This window comes from Cyprinus carpio, unplaced genomic scaffold (assembly GCF_018340385.1).
Source record: "Cyprinus carpio isolate SPL01 unplaced genomic scaffold, ASM1834038v1 S000006746, whole genome shotgun sequence".
Taxonomy (NCBI): Eukaryota; Metazoa; Chordata; class Actinopteri; order Cypriniformes; family Cyprinidae; genus Cyprinus; species Cyprinus carpio.
Genome location: NW_024879345.1, coordinates 805957 through 822860, shown reverse-complemented (window position 1 = coordinate 822860; position 16904 = coordinate 805957). Strand labels below are relative to the sequence as shown.

Genomic DNA, 16904 nt, shown 5'->3' with positions numbered 1-16904 from the left:
ACGGAGACGCGTTTCTGTGAATACGCACAATTTTTTTATCGGATGGGCGTTTTGTCCACACGGATCCGGCCGTCTTTGCGTTTTCGTGTAGACAGCGAATCCGTGTATTTTCTGAAACGATGACGTCATGAGCCCACGTTTCACCCCTAGTCAAACAATACTACATCATGTAACAGCAACAAAAACATGAACAAACACTGAATGATTGTCTTTTTATTATCTAACATTAACACAGATTAATAAATGGAATGTTCCATGTTCGTTTGTATACCGTGCGCAAGGTTTATGCGCAAAGTCCATGTCTTCTTCTCCCTTTTTAGTGTATCTCTGTGGCAGAATTATAGCGCCACATGCTGGTCTGGCATGCGATATGGACGCAGTCGTGTGGACGCAGATATTTCTTGAGACGAGGGGAAAAAAAGATTGGATAGGGAAAGCTCTGGCTTCGTGTGGACATAGCCTAAGTCTTTGGTTCTTTTAATTGTGATGATTTTGGCTCACATTTAACAAAAACACACCAATTCACTATCTCAGCAAATTAGAACACTTCATAATACTAATAAAAAAAAAATACATGTATTGATTTATTGGCCTTCTGGAAAGTATGTTCATTTGCTGTACATGTACTCAATACTTGGTAGGGGATCCTTTTGCTTTAATTACTGCCTCAATTCAGCGTGGCATGGAGGTGATCAGTTTGTGGCACTGCTGAGGTGCTATGGAAGCCCAGGTTTCTTTGACAGTGGCCTTCAGCTCATCTGCATTTTTTGGTCTCTTGTTTTTCATTTTCCTCTTGACAATACCCCATAGATTCTCTCTGGGGCTCAGGTCTGGTGAGTTTGCTGGCCAGTCAAGAACACCAACACCATGGTCATTAAACCAACTTGGTGCTTTTGGCAGTGTGGGCAGGTGCCAAATCCTGCTGGAAAATGAAATCAGCATCTTTAAAAAGCTGGTCAGCAGAAGGATCATGAAGTGCTCCAAAATGTCTTGGTAAACGGCTGCAGTGACTTTGGTTTTCAAAAAACACAATGGACCAACACCAAGCAACTTGGGCTATGAGCTTCTCCACCCTTCCTCCAGACTCTAGGACCTTGGTTTCCAAATGAAATACAAAACTTGCTCTCATCTGAAAAGAGGACTTTGGACCACTGGGCAACAGTCCAATTCTTCTTCTCCTTAGCGCAGGTAAGACACCTCTGATGTTGTCAGTAGTTCAGGAGTGACTTAACAAGAGGAATATGACAACTGTAGCCAAATTCCTTGACACGTCTTGATGCCTTGACCCCAGCCTCAGTCCATTCCTTGTGAAGTTCACTCAAATTCTTGAATCGATTTTGCTTGACAATCCTCATAAGGCTGCAGTTCTCTCGATTGGTTGTGCATATTTTTCTTCCACACTTTTTCCTTCCACTCAACTTTCTGTTAACATGCTTAGATACAGCACTCTGTGAACAGCCAGCTTCTTTGGCAATGAATGTTTGTGGCTTACCCTCCTTGTGAAGGGTGTCAATGATTGTCTTCTGGACAACTGTCAGATCAGCAATCTTCTCCATGATTGTGTAGCCTAGTGAACCAAACTGAGAGACCATTTTGAAGGCTCAGCAAACCTTTGCAGGTGTTTTGAGTTGATTAGCTGATTGGCATGTCACCATATTCTAATTTGTTGAGATGAAAGCCAAAATGTGAGCCAAAATCACCACAACTAAAAGAACCAAAGACTTAAACTACTTCAGTCTGTGTGCACTGAATTTATTTAATACACGAGTTTCTCAATTTGAGTTGAATTACTGAAATAAATGAACTTTTCCATGACATTGTAATTTATTGAGATGCACCTGCATTTAAATTGTAAATACATCTCTTAAATGTTTTGTAAATAGCTTTGGAAAACAACATTAGCTTTGGTAAATTGTCAAATACAAATTTCTAAATTATGCTTAATCGTAATAAAACTTGTCATTCTTTCATTCTTTCAAAGCCTGCTCTTATGTTTTCAGTTTGGTTATTCATTTTTATTTTATACATAATATAATTACCAACATATAATTACCAACATAATACAAAGAAAAGGTCTGGAAAATACTCCATCTCCACTTGTTTGGAGTGCCACATTGATTAGCAAAGCTGCACTGGTATGTTTAGTGTAAATTGGTGGTGAATAAAATATAGCTATTAGTTGTAGCATTTAAAAAAGAATAGGTTATCCAAAAATGAAAATTGTTACATTTACTTACCATTTACTTACCATCCCAAATGTGTATGTCTTCCGCAGAATGCAAACAAAGAAAACTCACCATTCAGGTAAACAACAGTTCTGGTCACCATTAAATTGTACGGTATGGGATATTCTCACTGCTTCTGCTTAAAATCATTGTGTGTTTAACAGAAGAAATAAAATCTTACACATCTGGGATGGCATGAGGGAAGTGAATATAAATACAATTTTCTATTTGTTTGTTTGGTCAACTATCAGTGTAATGGCTGTCTATGGTCGTACACTCAAGTGGTTATAAAGCATCGAAAGCTACAGCACAACGAACTGAAATCTATGTATACAGCTAGCTGAAGTTTGCTGTGCTTTATCCTAACTTTACACAAAAAGATTGTCTGCAATTATTAAGTCAGGGACAACTGCACAAAACGTGCAAACTAAGCTGTTATAAAATGTTAAACGATGAACAAATTTTGTTTAGGCATAAGTTTGCGCTACACAGAAGATATATTTAGACTACCTTTTCTGAAATATTCTGTTAAACCTGCTGAGACACAAGGAGCGTGAACCTAAATTCTCAGTTCCACACGCAAGTCCGGGCAACTCATTAATATTCATGTGTGCTCCGCCCACTGGGGATCAAAGCGAAAGTAAAGTGCATCGTCCTAAGCTGTCTTTTTTATGAAACCAGAAACATCTTAACACCTAGTTTTGTTAATTTAGATTTTCTGGATGGAACGTCATTTAGATGAAATATGACCATACATTTCCATTTAGGTGAGCACAGAACTGTGGTAAAGTTGTTTTCATATTGGATATTCGTTAGACATTTACTCTTTGATGCGACATTGCAAAATAGTGGTGGTTCATGTTGTATCTCGTTCAGATCGTGCACCTAGCATTATGTAATTATGATATTATTCAATAATGCAATTGTTTTAAGCATCCGAGATGAAAAACGGCGAGCTCAACAAACAGAGGGTGTTTCAAAAGTGCAAATCGCACAAATATCCTTATACATTATTCCAGGACTGTAATAATGTATAAAACGTGTAATGATCATGATGGTTAAAATATTAAGTTAAATTTAGATTTAATTTATTACTTTCATATGATTTAAATCCCTGTTACATATGTAGCCTACAAAATAAACTGAATGCTGGCATGAAATAAATCTTACAACGATGTCGCACCAGTCTAGCATCTTCACACACACCTGTCACACATCATACATGACTTGGATTTTAGAAATATGATTTTGTGTATTTTTTTTACATCTTTTAAATATTCAAATATGTATAACTTCCTGTTTATGTGGCCTGATGACGTCACACAAGTTTTTGACGTCACACATATTTTCACACAGTCCTGACACACATCATACATTGGATTTTGGAAATATTATTATTATTATTCATAAATTATTGAAATATTCAAATGTCTATAATTTCCGGGTCATGTGACCTCATGTTGCCACACTCACTGTATTATATTCATAAACAGCTTTCACACATTGTATATTCATCTGTTTTTGCAATATATATTTGTTGATTTTAGACAGTTATTTGAATTATTGAAAACTTTTTTACTTCTTGCTCATGTGACCTGATATTGTTACACAGGTGGATGTGGCAGCATGACGTCACATGACCAGGAAATTTAATAGGTTAAAACAGGTTTCAATATTAAAAATAAATAAATAAAAAATGTATAAAATCAAAAAAGATATATTCCCCCAAACAGATGAATGTACAATATGTGAAAGATGTGTATGAAGATAATACAGTGGGTGTGGCAACATGAGGTTACACAGAAGTTATATATTTGAATATTCCAAAAATTCATGAAAATTACACAAAATCATATTTCCAAAATCCAAGTTGTGTATGATGCGTATGATGTGTGTGAAGATATTACAACTGGTGTGACATCATCAGGTAGCATGACCAGGAAGTTCTATACATTGGAATATTTTACAAAGTCATGAAACACACACACACAAAGTTACTAAAAAACAAAGTGCAGAAGTGAATAAAGTGTTTTTTTTTTGTTTTTTTACAAAGTTAAGTCTGCAAATGCCTATATCAAACAAAGAAACAGAACATTTGAAAATGTCACCATTATCATCTTCAAGTGGAGGGTCACTTTTGAGTACTTTGAGTACAACTTGCTGCATTTTCTGCAGCTGAGGGCTTGCAGTTCAGACACTGTGGTCTGTGAAAACTGCATCGCAGGGTCTGTGAAAGAAAATTTACTTAATCAGTGGTTTTGAGTGGTGTATTTGAATATCATATGTATTATAATTTACATAGATATGCATTTTGAATGTTCTCAGTTTACCTTTCAAAGTATGTCAGCCAGAATTAAACCTGTGAGATTCATTGATATGAGATTAAAACATATCTACCTCTCTCTTAATTTGTTGAGGAAAAAGAACCCATAACTTAAGTTTAATAAAAAAATAGCATGTTAATGGTGTACATGCTATAATGACAAATTATTCTTTCTGCCAATACACTGGACAATGTTTTTAGTTATTACATGACAGACAAAATGCCACTACCTAGACTTTAAGCAACCATATACCCAGTGCTTATAGTTGCTAGATAACTAGCTAGTACGTGTCAGTGTCGTTAGTTAAACAAATGGCTAGTAAAAACTTTCCACCTAGGAGGAGTTTCTGCAGCCAGTATCTGCTTCGACTTACCAGATGAACCTTTTAAGCACCTATTAAGATGTTCACAGGATGGGAGGCAAGAGCCTCTTGCAGCTGTGGTTGCCAGAATAATTTTGTAAAAAATACAGAAAAACTGTAAACACATTTACGGCCAAAAACTGTAAATTTTACAGTATAAAACTGTAATTTACAAACAAGAAAATTTGAATGTAAACCAGTAAATTCAACAACACACACTGCTATTAAAATCAGTTTTGTACCTTTAACATACTGACAACCACCATGATAATGCAGGTGGTAAAAGAGAACGCCACATGAAGAATCAAAGCTCATCACAAGTAGCTTCGCCACAAGCAGAAGTATAATTAATAAATAGAAGGTGCACAGAGTCATTCATGCAAACACAAAACACCATCGTGGTGACACACATGATACTTAAATAATGCAATAAACTGCAATAAACTTTCATTAAACAACAGAAGATGTAACATAAAGCCCAAATGTATAAACTTTAAAAAACTTTAAAAAAAACATGATTATTTAAACAAAATACTTTCAAATGTGGAGTGTCACACAGGGAATTCTGGAAATATCAGTTTACAGTTTTTGACTGTAAATTATACATTGATTTGTTCTTTTTTACTTCTAAAAACGGTCAAATTTACAACATTTTACTGTAAAATTACATGAAATGTCTGGTTAGATCTTTTACAGTTTTTCCCTGTATATAGTACGGGAACTTACTGTTAACCTATTAACAGTTTTTTTTTTTTTTTCATAGATTTTACACAAAAAATTACACTTAAAATTACACTTATTTTTTACAGTGTAGGTGTACAACCAAAATGGGTAATACCGCCGCGTGTACCGCCGCTGCAGGGCCGCGGTGTTAACTGCAAGTCAGTTGCGTGTTAAAGTTATTCGCGGAACTACCGCCAGGTGGCGCAAAGGCACCTGGTTGCAAACTGACTAAATGACGAAGTAAAACAACAATAACATTATAATATAACATTGTAACATATTTCAAAACCATTAGAAAATTGGTACAGTGAGTTAATTTCAAAACGTGGGATAGTCTTAGGCTATAGTCTATGCATCAAAAATTAAAAGAAAGACCTTTACACAAAGGCTCTTACTGCATGCTATTGTTAGTAAACACTCAATATATATATATATATATATATATATATATATATATATATATATATATATATATATATATATATATATATATATGTATGTGTATATATATAGATTAAAAGGTAAATGTTTTCACTTCAATTTGTTCTTGGCAAAAAAATAAATAAATAAATAACTTCAGGTTCCATGTTCAGAGTGAAATGAGAACAGTCCAGCATTTAGAAATAATTATTATTAACACTGCTATTATTCTTGATTTTCAAATTATGCCTTTACTGTGTGACCAAAAATGGAGTATTATCTGTTTCAGCTGTTTGATCGTGCTGGTGCCTCGCACACATATTGTCACGGTGTCTGTTCTGTGTCTCCCTGGGTGGCCACTAGAGGTCTCACTTCCCCTTATTGTCACCTTCGTCAGAACTTCATTTCCCACTAGCCTGAGCTGCTCATCACTGTTCATTGTATTCAGCTGTCACCACTTACCTTGTTTGCACCTGTCTTTAAATACCCTTGATTTTTACGTAATCCTTACTGAATCCCACCCTCATTTCACCCTTCCCCTACCTTTTTCCCTATTTCTTGTTTTTGGACTGCTCTGGACTGTTTAATGTCACCCCGGTTTCGTGTTTCCTTGCTTTGTTTGTGTTTCTTGTTTTGGACTGATTACCTGGATGTTGACCATTGCCTGGCTAAGTTTATGATTTTTGGATTGCCACAATAAAAAACACTGCAAATGGATCTACCTGTCTGTGTGCGTTTCGTGACAGAAGGACTCCGTCATGCCTAGATCCAGCGGTGTGGGATTTCGAATCTGTTCCCCAGCCACCATGGAGGAACGGAGGGGGAGATTCCGGAACTTAACCACCCTTCGTCAAAGGGGGAGTGAGGTGGGTGGCCTGGCGCAAGTGTTTTGGACCATGGCAGTCGGGCTAGGTTATAATGATACAGCACTGAAAGACTTATTCAACAATTGCCTAGATGATCCTTTGCCTCAATGGGAGATGATGGGGCTGGAGATCCTGGACTTTTGGGGTTTTACTAATTACCTGCACCATCGTGCTCGGTGGGATACATCAGCTGATCCAGCGCCACAGCACAAGATGGCTGCCAGCCCAGCGCCACAGCACAAGATGGCCGCCAGCCCAGCGCCACAGCACAAGATGGCCGCCAGCCCAGCGCCACAGCACAAGATGGCCGCCAGCCCAGCGCCACAGCACAAGATGGCCGCCAGCCCAGCGCCACAGCACAAGATGGCCGAGGCGGTGCCTGATGCGGTGGCCGAGGCGGTTCCCGATGCAATGTCCGATGCCGAGGCGGTGCCCGTTGCCGAGGCGGTGCCTGATGCGGTGGCCGTGGTGGTTCCCGATGCAATGTCCGATGCCGAGGCGGTGCCCGAGGCGGTGCCTGATGCGGTGGCCGAGGTGGTTCTCGATGCAATGTCCGTTGCCGAGGCGGTGCCCGTTGCCGAGGCGGTGCCCGATGCCGAGGCGGTGCCCGAGGCGGTGCCCGATGCCGAGGCGGTGCCTGATGCGGTGGCCGAGGTGGTTCCCGATGCAATGTCCGATGCCGAGGCGGTGCCTGATGCGGTGGCCGAGGCGGTTCCCGATGCGGTGCCCGAGGCGGTGCCCGATGCCGAGGCGGTGCCCGATGCCGAGGCGGTGGCCGATGCCGAGGCGGTGCCCGATGCGGTTCCCGATGTAATGCCCGAGACTGAGGCCGTTCCCGAGGCCGTTCCCGAGGCCGTTCCCGAGGCCGTTCCCGAGGCCATTCCCGAGGCGGTGCCCGATGCTGTTCTGGAGGCCGATGCGGGGCCCGAGATGGTTCCGGAGGCGATACCCGTGTCCAAGGCCGTTCCCGAGGCGGTGCCCTTGTCTGAGGCCGTTCCCGATGCCGTTCCCAATGCCGTGACCTGGCCATCGCCACAGCCTGCTCCTTACTGGCTCCCCGATTGGCAGGTTCCGTTCGGGCCACTCAAATGGCGAATTCCTCCCTGGCCGTCTGCACAACGAGAATGGACTGATCCACCGTGGCCACCTGAACTGCCTGGCCCCTCGTGGTCCCCTGAACTTTCGGGTCCACCGTGGCCACCTGAACTGCCTGGTCCCTCGTGGTCCCCTGAACTTTCGGGTCCACCGTGGCCACCTGAACTGCCTGGGTCCCTCGTGGTCCCCTGAACTTTCGGGTCCACCATGGCCACCTGAACTGCCTGGTCCCTCGTGGTCCCCTGAACTTTCGGGTCCACCGTGGCCCCCTGATCTGACCAAGCCACCTGGGCTACCAGCAGAGCCATCGCTGCCGGTCCCAGTTCCCCCTACACGGGCCTGGCCCGCCATCCCTCCCCCTGTTCTGCCTCCACCAGTCCACCTCCCTCCTGGTCTCTTTGTTTTTTGGTTATTGTGTTCTGAGGAGCATCTGGAAGCTGCTCCTTAGAGGGGGGGTAGTGTCACGGTGTCTGTTCTGTGTCTCCCTGGGTGGCCACTAGAGGTCTCACTTCCCCTTATTGTCACCTTCGTCAGAACTTCATTTCCCACTAGCCTGAGCGGCTCATCACTGTTCATTGTATTCAGCTGTCACCACTTACCTTGTTTGCACCTGTCTTTAAATACCCTGGTTGTTTCTGTCATTGTTACGGAGTCCTTGTTGCATGTCACCCTGCTTTTTCCTGGTTCCCTAGTGGATGTTCGTGTTTCGGACTGTTTAATGTCACCCTGGTTTCGTGTTTCCTTGCTTTGTTTGTGTTTCTTGTTTTGGACTGATTACCTGGATGTTGACCATTGCCTGGCTAAGTTTATGATTTTTGGATTGCCCCAATAAAACACTGCAAATGGATCTACCTGTCTGTGTGCGTTTCGTGACACATATTCACTGGAAACAGAGCAGCTGTTCACCGTGCCATTCGGCGTGAGTAGCGGTCCACTTTGACATATTTTTTGCTCATTACAATTTTTTTTTCAGTCAATATTGAAACACGCGTGAACTACATAGCCTATTTTACCTTATGAATAATAGTTAAGCTTCAAATGGGCAACATCACGAATATGGAAACATTTGGATTCGTCCCGAATGAAAGGGGTAAGCCCAACCTTACCTTATATTTCGCTTTAAATTATTGTTGTTATTATTATTATTATTATTATTATTATTATTATTATTTTGTTTGTTTATAGCGAAGTCTATATTATTATATACTGAAATTATATTTATCTATTAGAATTATATATTTTTAATTCGTGTTCTGCTCTGATAGTTAAATTTAAAGGATTTGTTGTAAAGTGAGGGGAACTAAAAAATATCCTTTTGGTACAATATAACATTATTAGGGCTGCTGTTATTATTTCTGAATGTAATAAAATGCGACTTTTACATAATTTTTTTCCCTCTCAAAAACGTTTTTTAAAAAAAAAAAAAACATGCAGCAAACGAAAATAGGCAATTAATTGGTTAAAAATTGTGCATGCACATTCACTTTGTGCACTCTGGCACAGAACCTGCCTCCCGCGTTGCTCATCTGTGGACAATTTAAAAATGTTTGATATAAAGGTTGCTTTCCCATTTTATACAGGAATTGTTCATTTTAAAAACAATAAAATTATATTGTTAGTTTTATTTTAACATGCAATCAAGGTCTTCGGTTACTATACAAGATACAAGTTCATTTAAGCTATTTAACATGCACTGTGACATTTTTACCAGTTTCAATTTATAAACTCCTTGAGATTTTAAAGTAATTTTAATAGTATTGAGATTCAAGTTAAATCTAGTATAAAAAAAATGCTGAAGGTCTATGAAACATCAGTCAATTAAGCATTTTTTAAACAATGGCACTTAAAGTTTTGAACCAAAACATTATTTCAACCATATAGCCTGTGAATGAATAAAAATGCATACTTTTTAATGAAAGAACACTTTAAAGAGAGTGTAGGTTGCTTCTGGTGTTTGGATTGTTTGTATTTTCAATGCATTTTTTTCTCTCTCTCTATTTAACAGCATTAACATACAATGAAATACGTCTTCCTTCAGGTAGACTGAATGTTTTCCTGCCTTGCTAAATGTTGGGCTCATGATCAATAAGTTGCATTCGCCTAAAACTGATTTTGTAAAATCAAAACTTGCGGAAGGTGAAGTTAGTGTCAGTTGTGCTCGCTGTGAAGCGGGGGTAGCTGGCAGAGGATTCTGCTTGGTCTAAAAGCCCAGTAGTGACTGAATTCAGTCCAGCTGGAGGGGGTTGGGGTTTGGGGTAGTTCTGTATAGCTTGTGGGGGTTGAAAAATAAAGGTGTGAATCTCTTGCTCTTTCATATGGACAGTGACTGATGAGGGTTTCAAACTGGCAGAGCAGGTTTAGACAGTGTTTTCATACCTGTTGGGTTTGGCTTTTGCCATTTTTTTGCAACTGCATAGGCCTAAAGAGTATTAGTCTACATACTGTACAATATTATATGTTTTTGTTTTTTTATGTTTTTCTAAATCCCAAATGGAGTCCAGACATCAGAAAAGTATCCATCTATGAACGTGTTTTATAGGCTATTTTAGATTTGGGAAATAAACGTGCGTTATGGACTTGACAAAAAAGACCCAAGTTTTTGGGAGACAACATTTTGTAGACTTTCTGTGGTTTACAATGCACAAACCAGAAGCAACAATATCTGCAGAATGGAGATGGGTTGACCATTCTCAAACCATAAAATAATTTTGTGTTTCAGAGAAAAAATCAATGTTAAGGCATCTCTCCATTACGGACTGTTCTGAAAGCAGAATTTATAAACGTGTATAAAATGCTTTAAAAACTTTTAACAGAGATGTCTAGAGGGTAGCTATTTAATAGGTTTGCCACCACATAAGATTTTTCTGGTTACTAGTAGTCATTAATTTAAGTAATTATTCAACTAATCGCACGTTTATATTAAATTAACAGTCTAATCAATAATGAGCCTTAATATATTCCGCGCTCAAGCACACACATTAAGTTTGCCACAAAGCACAGGCAGAAGTAGCCTAATAATTGATATTTTAATTATTTGTTAGTAAACTAATGTTTGCTTGTCGGCTGCAAGATGAAATTCACGATGCTGACTCTCATCTCGACAGGATGCGCATAATCAGTATTTGCTTTCATTTTGAATTGGTTCGTTTAAAAGTAGACAAGCTTTCTGTAGATATATCTCTCATGTATGAAAGGCACCCCAGTTTTAAGTTATTTCATTATCAAGTAAAAAAAATAAAAATATCGCGAGGGCGCTTCCCTGTCATGCATGCACATCAATAATTTCACAAACGCTTGAATATGAATAGCGAAAAAGCACATTTCTTTTAGGTTACAGTATGGGATCCACATTCAAAATAAATCTTCACAAGTCTGACATGTAAATTAAATGCTATTTGACGTTTTAAAATTATCTAACGGCTGATGCCGCTCCAATTCGTTGATTTTGATTGTTTTAATAACTCTTTTTTACATTAAATAATAAAGATACAAAGCAAGTTAAGTTAGATATTATTGTACGAATAATTATAAAATGCTTTAGACTGCGAATAAGATTGCAGTTTCACATTTTCAAAGTTTATTATTTTTACATGCAATAATACAAAATAAAACCAAAAAAGATTTGTTTTGAAGAAAAAATATGTAGACAAATAAGAATAAATGTTGTGCGTTGTGCAAATCTTGCACTCTGATATTTTAAGGAATAGAATAGGCCTACACTCCTGCATTTAAATGCGCCTGCCTTTTATTTTAGTTTTAATTATAAAATTGTATGAAAGCAAGTAAAGAAGGCTCCATTTACAATCACTGAATCTGCCAATTAATAAAACTCTTTTTTACATTGTGTTCACTTTGTTGATTATAATGAGAGAACGTGAGTTTAAACGTGAGGACATTTTATTAATCCATCCGCTCTTTTCAGTTTCAATTACCTGGCTAAATCGTGGCCAGGTTTAATTTATTTTTTCTTGTTTTAGTTTGACCTAATTAATAGGAGCGAATTTATTCAGTGCCTCACGTTTTACAAAAATAATGGAAATAATTTATAAAACGCAGCAATTTTTAATCAGTGTACAGACGGATATATTTTCCCCAAGTAGTTATCTATCAAAATAAAGGACAGGTGATGAATAACAAAGTATGTGTGTGTTTTATTCTTTCTAAGAAATGATCATAACTTATTAAGTATGCTACTAAAGTTTCATCTGTGAATATTAAATATTTTAACTACAGTGTTTTTCTTTCAATTTCCTCCGACTGCAGCCATCAAATGTAACACACCAGCTAGGCAAAGCTGATGGCTATTTGCGAAAATGTGCTTTTTGAAAATGTTTGCTTGATAACTTGTGGTTAAAGCGCCACTCAGCTGTAAAAAGCTGGAAATGCACTTTGCAGACGCGGCGGCGGCAGCACTCGCGGTGGTAGAAAGCACACTCTGGTTGGCCACCTACTGTAGATAATTAACTTCTGATTTCATATTTAATAGAGTTCATTATATGGTTCAAATATATTTGTTTCGTACAGATTTATCTGTATAATATAAAACTACAGGAATATGTGATACATTGTGATGATATTTGCTACTTAAAGGGATAGTTCACCAAAAAAATGCAAATTTGATGTTTATCTGCTTACCCCCAGGGCATCCAAGATGTAGGTGACTTAGTTTCTTCAGTAGAACACAAACAGAGATTTTTAACTGAAACCGTTGCAGTCTGTCAGTCCTATAATGTAAGTGGATAGGAATCACGGCTTTGAGAGTCATAAAACATACAAAAACAAAACCAAATTAAACCCTTCGGCTCGTGATGATACATTGATGTGTAAAGACACAAAATGAATGGTCTGTGCAAGAAACTGAACAGTATTCATATAGTTTTTTACCTCTGATTTTCATTGCAATGTCTGAACTGTCCTGAGCGCGTTCGCGTCTTCTTCTTCAAGTCTGTGCTTGAGGCATCTTCATCTTCTTCTTAAATTATAGGACTGACAGACTGCAACGGTTTCAGTTAAAAATCTCTGTTTTTGTTCTACTGAAGAAACAAAGTTACCTACAGTACATCTTGGATGCCCTGGGGGGTAAGCAGATAAACATCAAATTTGCATTTTTAAGGCCATTAGTTTCCGTTTTTGCTTCTACATTCAAGCTCAAAAGTTTGCCATGTAAAAGAGCTGGCACATAATATGTTTTTAAGTCTTTGATAATTAATATTAATATCTGATGTGATACTCCCACAACCTTATGCATGGTAATGTTTTAAAATCTGGTCTTTTAGGTTAAGATATAAAAGTGGTAAAAATATGATTTTCATTCACAAATGGCACCAATTTGCAATTTCTTGAAAATGACTTTTGGTAGAATAATTAATTTAGCATTGATATTCTAATTTTAATTCTAATTCATGTTTTGTTTCAGTTCAGTTCAGATGAAATATCAAAGTCATCTGAAGTCATTGAGGAGTGACCGGTCAATGGATCCTTCCCATACCTAGTGGACAAACTGATCTTTGATTTAGGTAAACTTACACTAAACCATTTATCTTGTTACATCATCTCTGTTGAAACACAGAAATAATTAGTCATTGAGGAGTGATCGGTCAATGGATCCTTCACATAACTTTAGTGGACAAACTGATCTTTGATTTAGGTAAACTTACACTAAACCATTTATCTTGTTACATCATCTCTGTTGAAACACAGAAATAATTGTTTGACCAAAGTTCCTGTATGCAGTGCATTTCAGAAGATATTAACTTAAAGATCTCAATTATCAGTTCCGATGTGTAGATGTGCATTTGCTAAGTCTCCAACAGCATAGTGCATATACATAGAAAAATTTAGTCACCTGAATTAGTTCATTACAAAAGTCATGAATATAATAGTGTGTAAATTACATTCACTTAAACTTTAGTGCACAGACCCGACCTGCCAGAACCCAGCTGTGTGTCCATGAAGAGAGACTGGTCAATGGATCCTCCACATAACTTTAGTGAACACACTGATCTTGGATTTAGGTAAATGCCAGCAGTAGCCTTTTCTGATGAAAAATGAATCCTGAAATTTCCAGAGAATAACTAATAGTGAACTTTAATTTAGCATATATATTCACTTAATCAACAGTCAATCATTATCACAGTGTCTGATTATAAATCCCCTTCTTGTTTTGTTTCAGTTTGGTCCAGATGCAAAGACCAAAGTTATCTAAACCCAGCTGTGTGCCTATGAGGGGTGTCTGGTCAGTGGATCTGCCTCAAAACTTAAGTGGACACAAAGATCCTATGTTTAGGTAAGCATACACTAAACCATTTATCTTATGACATCTTCTGTGTTAAAGGGGTCATATGATGCGATTTAAATTGTTCCTTCTATTTACAGTGATATCGTTGACTAGATTGCAAATTATTGCACAGATACGATTTAAACTGAACTGAGCTGCATGATTGACATCACTGAATTCAATGATGAACTGCCTTTAACTGTCATTTTGCATTATTGACACACTGTTTTCCTAATGTTGTTCAGTTGCTTTGATGCAATCTTTTTTGTTTAAAGCGCTATATAAATAAAGGTGACTTGACTTGACTTGACTTTCTCTTTGGAGTGTTACAAGCTCTTGGTGCATAAAGAAAAACTGTAAAGCTGCAAAGACTAAAGTCTCAAATCCAAAGTGATATTCTTTATAAAAGTTAAGAGTCAACCACTCCTACTTAAAAGGGCTCGTTCTAACACGCCCCTACATATCTACATCACGATGTGGGAAGATTTGCATAACACCGCCCAAACGTTCACGCAAAGAAAGAAGCCATAACTTTTATTCTCGCTGTTGCCGCCACGGCCATGTTGTGGAGATGCTGTGTGTTTCATTGTGAAAGAAAAACTACTTTGTTTGGCCGTCCAAAAGAGGGCACAACTAGAAATCAGTGGTTCAACATTGTTCCGGAACAGTTCAACCCAATTATTCAGATGTGTGCGGTGCACTTTGCGGAAGGTAAAGGACCATTTCGTGTGAGAGTAGCCTAAAATGTCGGTGTCTGTTTCTATAAAGTGGGGCAGTTCCAACTTTGCAAGGACAGGTTGGTGCTTCTGATTCAAAGCCTGTAAGTACGTTTTTTATATTTAAAGAATTTGCCACTGATGATTCAAACACGAGTTTTGAGCAGTGTAGAGTAGCGTGTGTTGTTTGTCTTTCCTCCAATCACAAATGCAGACATTGTTTTTATGTTTACGCAGCGCGATATGCAAAGCTTAATAAGACAGTATAAGTCATTATAATCAGTAATTATGTCCCCACTTGATGCAACAAATGCCTTGTTTATAATGAGTTTTATTGTTTGTCTTTTGGCCAATCACAACGTACTGTATACCTGGCCAATCAGTGTACATCTCGCTTTTCAGAACGATGAGCTTTGTAAAAATAGACACGATTCAGAAAGGCGGGGCATAGAGGAGTAACAATAATGTACATTATGTGGAAAATAATGTGGTTTTTGAACCTTAAACCACATAAACACATTGCATTACACCAAATACACAAAATAATGTTATGTTTCGCAGCGTCATATGACGCCTTTAAAACAGAAATAATTATTCACTACTGCTTCTGTAATAATTTTTAATAACATTGATGACTTCAATGCCTGCATGCATGTGAATAAGTTTAACAGTTGCACTTCCTTTTATGTTTCCAACAGCGTAATGCATAATAATGAAATAATTCAGTCACTCAAATTATTTTATTACAGTCATAAAAATAAGAATATATGAATTTACTTGTTGTTTTTACCTTCAATTTACAGCATGGACCCTCCAGAACCCAGCTGTGTGTCCATGAAGAGTGACTGGTCAATGGAACCTCCACGTAACTTTCGTGAACACACTGTATCATCAAATAAGACCGATCGTTACAACACTAATCTTGGGTTTAGGTAAATGCTGTACTAAACATTACATCTTGTTGCATCTTTATTTACACAAAGAAAGAACATTCGCAAATTCAGTGCTGTAAAGGGGCTTCAGTGCCTGTATGCAATGCATTTCAGAATGAATATCGTAATAAGTAGCTCTGATTCTGATATGTGTATGTCAACACTATAACAGTTGCACTTGCTGTATATGTCTCCAATGATGTAATAAATATTAATTAAATAATTTAGTAGTAATAATTACAGTCATAACAAGTGAATGTAATTCACATATTCTTATATTTGTTTTTACCTTCAATGTACAGTATGGACCCACCAGAACCCAGCTGTGTGTCCATGAAGAGTGACTGGTCAATGGAACCTCCACGTAACTTTCGTGGACACACTGTACCAAATCTTGGGTTTAGGTAAATGCTGTACTAAACCTTTTATCTTGTTGCGTTTTTATTGACTCAAAGAATTGTGCAAATTCTTTGTTGTAAAACAGGCAAATTCAAATGGCATATTCAAATGACCTGGGTAGGGCTGCACTAGCCATTGGTAAGTTCTTACTTAAATTAGAGTGATAAGTCCACACTAGAGGCTTAGTAACCACTAGCTTGTTTGTAACTAAATCTATGCATTATTTTATTGCACCAGTTGTTTGTAAGGCAGGATGTAGTTAGTAGTTCTTAAGCTCTCGGTAAAGTAATGCGTAGTCACATAATATGACGTTTACCCAAACTCATCCAATATAAACCTTCAAATATGCAAGCAGAACTTGAAAGCGCACAGAGGCGAACTGTAGATGGGGTGTTGAAGACGCGTTAAAAAAAGAAACAAAGTATGTTTATTCACATATTGTTCTCTCTCTTAATATATATGTGAGTGTAAGTGTCAGCAGCATCACATATGCCTATAGGATTGCAGGTTGTCGGGTAAAAGAAGAGCATATTGACGTAGTTCACTCAGTCTGCTATTTTATTCCA

The 16904-nt window shown here is 38.1% G+C and overlaps 1 long non-coding RNA gene across 1 annotated transcript; it reads left to right on the top strand.

The window, feature by feature from the left end:
* The first annotated feature begins 2854 nt into the window (after positions 1–2854).
* On the top strand, positions 2855–16336 carry LOC109059973. Its single transcript, XR_006159796.1, has 6 exons — positions 2855–2992; positions 13431–13530; positions 13926–14028; positions 14187–14300; positions 15811–15939; positions 16242–16336. It is a non-coding gene; the product is annotated as an uncharacterized LOC109059973 (long non-coding RNA).
* Positions 16337–16904: the final 568 nt, after the last annotated feature.